Here is a 6,595-nt window from a genome sequence, read left to right as displayed (position 1 = left end):
TGTCAAGGCTCATTCTGTGTAACTTAATTTTCTGCAAATCCTTTTTAGTAAAATTCAATACAGTCAATCCATTAGATATTGACGAATGCTACCAACGTTCATAGAAATGAAACAGGTAAACTCAGAAGTAATTATTTTAGTCTTAGCATGTCATATATTACTACAGATAATATATACAGATCAAGTTACTGACAATAAACAGGCACAATGTATACAGATCAAGTTACTGCATCTTCTTGATGAACACTTTCATCATTGTGGTTACAAACTCCAGAAGAATCCCCTGAATTTTGATTTTCATTAGTAGAATGTGCACTAGCGTCCACCACAGCTATCGAATGAGCTATCAGTTCAATTTCAATATGGGGAGCTCAAGAGGAAAGATATCTTTGGCCATAATTTTTTGCCATTGAAACAAGTTTTTCCCAAAAATAGCCTTCTGAAATAACCAGGGCTAACACTGTGGCAATCCCTGTGATGATGAAGAGACCACCAAAGCTATACAAGTGAAGACTAGGACTACTTGCAGAGACTGGAGCAACTGGATATAAAGATGTAATCTGATGTTTAAGATGCTTTTTCTCAATGTTATCCATTATTGTATCCTCTCTGACTTTCAAGATTGCCTTTGAAATATAAGAGACTAGAGGGGAGCCTCTCGGGAATGCCTGGAAGAGTTAATCCTCAATGTAATTAATTATCTATTTCAAGAATGATAGCAGAAAAGTTAATTAACTTATTTTATAGTGTAGAAGAGAGAGAAACTTACAAATCCAAACCCATCGGTCCTATACATCGGGCCAGTCATCATATATTCTGAACCATGTTTAGCAAGGAAGAGCCTGATATAAGGAATCTCATCGAAGATCGCAGCAACACCATTATGTTCACTTCCTTTAGACAAGGCCTTGTGATATTCAGCAATAGTGTCATATGGTTTGAGTTTGGACTCATCGAACTTCAACTGATTCTTTAAGAAGTCCAACACAAAGGACCTGTTTTGGTATCCAACATTGTAACCTTTTTCTTTGAGCTTTTGGACGCTAACGGATGTGGGGTGCAACTGATCTACTGTCAATATTGAAGACAAGCTTGCTGTGTAACTTTGCATCAAGATAAATGCCAAAAACAACCACATGATCTGCACAAATCTGGAGCAGCCATTGACCAGCAGCTCCGCTGTTACAAGAAGAGAACATAAAACAGTGAAATACACAGTGCTTAGAAAAGAAAACATAAAACAGTGAATATATACAGTGCTCAGAAAAGAAAACATAAAATTTGGTTCCTTAATTTGTTGGTTTTGGAATATGTATCAAGTATCATCAGCATGGATAATTTTCCAGAGAAAACAGTGGGAATAATCTATAAGTAATTGTTGAAAAATGTACAGTTCTTGACACAAGATATAACAATCAGGCAACATAATTTTAAGTTTGACATGATAGAAAATAGTAATTGATAACATGGTACCTAATAATAAATTAAGGTCACAACCAATTGTAGAGGAATGTATGACCATCTGGCTATTGGCATTTAGAATTTAAAGAAGATTTTCATTCAAAAGTAAAAAGATTTACTTTGAGGAAAGACTAGAGATGAGAATGGAAACCACAAGATCATGCCAAGCTGTCGTCTAGGTGCCCCTCCAAATCCTGTGTTTGTTCTGTGATGGCGCTCCATAATCCGAATGACAAGTCCGAAGAAGATGCATGACACAATAATTGCCAACCAAAGATCCCAGCTTAAAGGGTATAAGAAACTCCAGAGGTTTTTTGACTTTTCACGTTTGATGGGTACGACCATTACTATTCCTGACTCTGAGTAAGGCAATGTGAAGTCAACATATGATGTCCGGTCGGCAATAATTGTTGTGTCTCCCACCACTGCATCAACAATCTACATCCTCTCATGATAAAATAAGTCATAAACAAAGGCAAAATTTAACTCTATTGTTTGGTAGGCCGGATGAGGGAAAGAGGATAGAATGAAAGAAAGGGAGTGAAAGGAAAATAATGTTTCTTTTGTTCCTTCTCTATCTTGGTAAGAAATAAGTAAAAGGGTAAAGAAAATGAATGAATTTATACATTTTTAAATCAAATAAAGAAAAAAAAAACACTTAGATTTTCTCTTTTTTGTTTTCTTTCCTCACCTTTTTCCCTTCCTCTATTTTTCTTCGTTTCTTACCAAACGTAGTGTAAGAAATGTGCATATCTTTGAACCTTGTATCCACGTATTATACAAGCAATAGCTAGAAACGATAGATAAAGAAAGCTTTGTTCTAACCTTTCGCTCAATCTGGTGGAGAAGGTCATTGTAAGAACCATTGGACTTTCCCTCGTCAGTCATGAAGGGAACATAATCATAAGAAACATTGAAATCCAATTTCTTCAATGCAGCCTCGAAAACATCGATGGAGAAGCCTTTGCAGAGGGTCTCATTTGCACCATGCTTCTCTATTTTCACAAACTCAGTGAAACCCCATTTCACTGGAACACCAATTCTCAACTTGGGTATAGCCCAGCCTGTTGGTATTTTTGTCGAGTCTCCAGGCATTATGATGTTTTTAAGACCTGACCTAGCTACTCTTTCAGTTGAACGTATTTCTTGTGATATTCCTTCCTTCGGAGTCCAATATCCAACAATTCGTTGTCCTTTTCCAATTACATTGAATATTTCGAATACTGAAGGTTGTAGCTCCCCATCAACCAGGTGAAAGTCTCCACTAAGTCCTTTGAATTTGGTGTTTAAGATTTCATTGAGAAATCTTGGACCAATCTTAGAAATACTTAAAATATTTGCAATAGCTGTCACACTTCCATTAGTGTCTACCTTCAAGAAAGTAGGACCAATCCTCTCTGCTGCAGTGGCTAATGCCCAGACTGTATCATATGCCCCAAAACCATAGATGTTTAACGCACCTACCAAAGTATTAGGCTTCAACAAATGCATGTTCCTTTGCCACCTCATTTTGAAATTCTTGACAACGCTTGTATCAAGCACATGGGCCTTTACCCCCAGCACACCTTCCATTTTTTTAATATCTGCAGGATCCATGTCTTCCATTGAATTTGATATGCCATCAGTTATAAGCCATGAATACCCTTCACTCATCATTCCAGCCTTATCTGTCAGTCTAAACAGACGAGACCCAAGAGAACTAGTCATGTGCACTAAAAATACCCTTGTCTGCAGGGTCATCAACTTGTTCAGTTCTCTTGAAATTTCGAAATCTTTAGCGGAAGAAGAAATCTTGCTTTTGTATGCTAACCTAATGTCGTTCTCCTGCAATGAATCCAATAAATAAGGAACTATCACACTGCCGTATTCTGTGTCTTCATGTATTAGAACAACTTGAGGCCATCCAAATTGTTTCACAATGGCCACAACAGCCTTGATTTGGGAGGCATCATTCTGGGCTGTTCGGATGAAGTAAGTATTTTGGGTTGGAGAAAGTGAAGGGCTTGTTGCTGAAAACGAAACCACGGGGACATGAGCCATTTCACCTAGTTCAATCGCAAACCTAGGCTCCGCTGACCACTGCGGCCCTATAATGGCCTGCACTTTCTCATTCTTCACCAAATCTACAACTGTTCCATCCACAGAAATGGCGAAATCATGAATTACATAATATGCAGTGATTGTTTATGATCATGCTACAGCTTTTTAAAGTGGAAGAGAATCTTGAAATTGTTTCAATCTCTTGTCGAACAGGTAAGAAAATCCTGAAAGATTTATAATTTAGAGAGAGTAAATGACATGTGACATTCGGTGAGACAAGGTGACACTAAATGCATCACCTTTGGCAATAAGTCTCAAGTTTCCAACGGCCCCAAGGAAATCTCCACCCCATCGCATCTATGACTTTCCCCTCCATTTTTTCACTCACATGATTATTTACTACTCTGTTTCGTTTTTTCTTTTTACAATTTTCCTTTTTTATTTAAATTTAAATTTAATATTCTCCAGATTATTTATTTATTAATAGATATATATTATAAATAATAATCAATACATATTACTATTTTAATACACATACCAAACCCTAATTGTTTGTAATAATTTTTCGTTAAATTATAAATACACCCGATTTTTAAATAATATCTTTATTAATTATTTTTTCTTCTTATCATGTCACATTTTACTACCATTGCTATTTTCAATCTCGTCACTTTACCGAATAGATTTTAAGGTTTCAATTTATTTCATGCTGCTTTCGGCATTATTCTTATTATTATTATTAAAATCTCAACGTAAGCATAAAAAATATTCTTAGGAAGCCTTAAGACGAAGTACTTGAAGCATAAAACTTATTTTAATTATTTTTATTTTCAAGCATCAACGTTTTTCTCTTGTTTTAAGGCAGAATGCTGATTGATGTGGACTAAGACGAGTTCTTTGTTTAAATGTCACGCCCAGTTTTTATAATAAGTGTAGATAGTTACGATTCATATCTTTCGACAGCATATTTGATGTAGTTTGATAGGATACGAGAAATGTCATCAGTAGTTTTTTGAACAGTATTATATTTTGTAATTGTATAAATTTTTTATGTTCGAATCAAATATTACGTCATGAAAGATCTTTTTGACAAATAAGTAAAAGCAAGAAACTTAAAATAATATACAAAGTCGTCGGGGTTAATAAAATTGTTTTTTTAAAGAAAAATAATTGGCACTCTAAATGCTTTGATAACACTTTTATCTGCGGGGACTCAAATCTAGAACGAAGATGGAGCTTCTTATATCTGTTTATCCTAAAAAATGGGAACAGAGAGGTTTGACCCAGTCAGAAAAACTTGCCTGTCTTGCCAACTTAATTCGCACGTCTAAGCTAACTCCTTGTCTGAAATCAGCTTTCAATTATGCATATATTTACATATATATTTATATATATATATTGGTAACAAACATCATGAAGACAACCCAAACTCAACAGTACTGAAGCAAGTGATATTAATTTTATACTAATTATCAAAACAAAAAGGTAATTAATTAACGAAATGATACATGTTTAGCAAGTAATTTTTTTATTGGAAATTTGGTTATCCACGCTGCATGAGGCTACAAAATCACCTTTCTTTGGGGCTCAGCTTCCATTTTGGTTTTATTAGCAATGAGTAATTGATAGTTCAATTGATTTGAGTGATTACTGACAATGCTATAATCTATGTATATAGATACACTAAATACACTTGTAAGAGCTGATTTTATATCATCATACATATTCGATGTGGTCTTGTATCTCACCAATAAAGAAGAGGCAGTCCAAGTTAATTGTGTCATTATGTATTGATTTAATTCAATTTTATGTTGTATTAATTTGTTTACTTATTAATTTTTTTTATTCGATGTATATTAAAACTTATTTGATTAAAATTTTAAATTGTTATTTATAATAAAACTTAATATGTATGTAATTTTAAACTAATTAATTATAGATGGAGAGATTAATATGTATATATATATATATATATATTCTATCACGATTCTAATATTTACCTTGGTGTAATGATATTATGTTATATTTTAAAGTGACAGCATGTATCTACCTTTAAAATTTATTAAGTACAGTTAAAGAACCATTATTACAGTTCCAAAGTAATCGACGTACGATTTAATTTATCAATGCTATAATAATTAAAGTAGTTATAGTTAAATTAAGTTTACCTGAAGAAGCTATCCCAACGCTATCATTTGCATCCCTCGTATGCAGTACCAGTCTCGTCCGATAACCAGAATGGCGATCATAAAAATCCGAGACTGCCATAGAAATGCACATCTCAGCCATGGCACCCAGAGGCGATTTCAAATCAAGAATCACCCCAACATGTATCGAGCTGTTTACTTCAATTCCTCTCGTTTCCGACCTGACTTTCAACTGAACCCAGGGGAAGAAACATAAGAGATACAAGAGACCACCAAGGCAGTTCGCCATGCCTAGCTAGCTAGCTACTTAGTTAGCTTTACAGGTTTCTTTTATATATCTGTATCAGGCGCCAAACCCAGTTACTACTACATATAGATTTTTTTAACTCAGCATGGCCGGGAAGTCAACGTAAAATTAAATCAATGAAAATGACAGACTGAGAACAAGAAGGAAATACATGAAGAGACAAAAAGCGGAACTTGGGCCTTGAAAGAAACGTTGTGGAAGCAATTGTAATTGGTTACAGCCAGCTAGCTATCTATGGGTGTGGAAAATATTTGCTTAAAATCAAAAAAGGATACTTCGCAGAAGAAACAGCTGACAGCGCAGTGAGAAGTTGAGTACCAAATCAAAGCAACGGAGCAGGTTATGTGCGACGAAGACAGCTACCATCATACATACGTTTACTCAATTTAAGAAATAAAAAAGTTTGGAAATATACACGTACACAAAAACTAGGGAAATGATTTGAATTAATGATATGGATCAACTTAATACTAAATCGTTATATTTAGTTAATTAATTTTTTTTTTAGAAAAGTGAATGGTATTTATTCGAACCAAAGCAACTATGCCGAACCAATGTCTTGGCCTATGGTGGTCAAAGACTTTAGTGGCATAAAGCTCAAGCTTTAGTGGTGAAGATCCTGTACAATTACTCAAAGACG

General features: G+C 34.6%; 1 pseudogene; it reads right to left on the bottom strand.

The window, feature by feature from the left end:
* Window positions 1–248: 248 nt before the first annotated feature.
* On the bottom strand, window positions 249–5,937 carry LOC110410294 (glutamate receptor 2.2-like; annotated as a pseudogene).
* Between the last annotated feature and the right edge of the window lie 658 nt (window positions 5,938–6,595).

Source organism: Theobroma umbraticum, unplaced genomic scaffold (genome assembly GCF_002168275.2).
Source record: "Theobroma umbraticum cultivar Fairchild unplaced genomic scaffold, ASM216827v3 scaffold_56.0, whole genome shotgun sequence".
NCBI classification, from domain to species: domain Eukaryota; kingdom Viridiplantae; phylum Streptophyta; class Magnoliopsida; order Malvales; family Malvaceae; genus Theobroma; species Theobroma umbraticum.
This window is presented reverse-complemented; position numbering and strand designations above follow the sequence as displayed.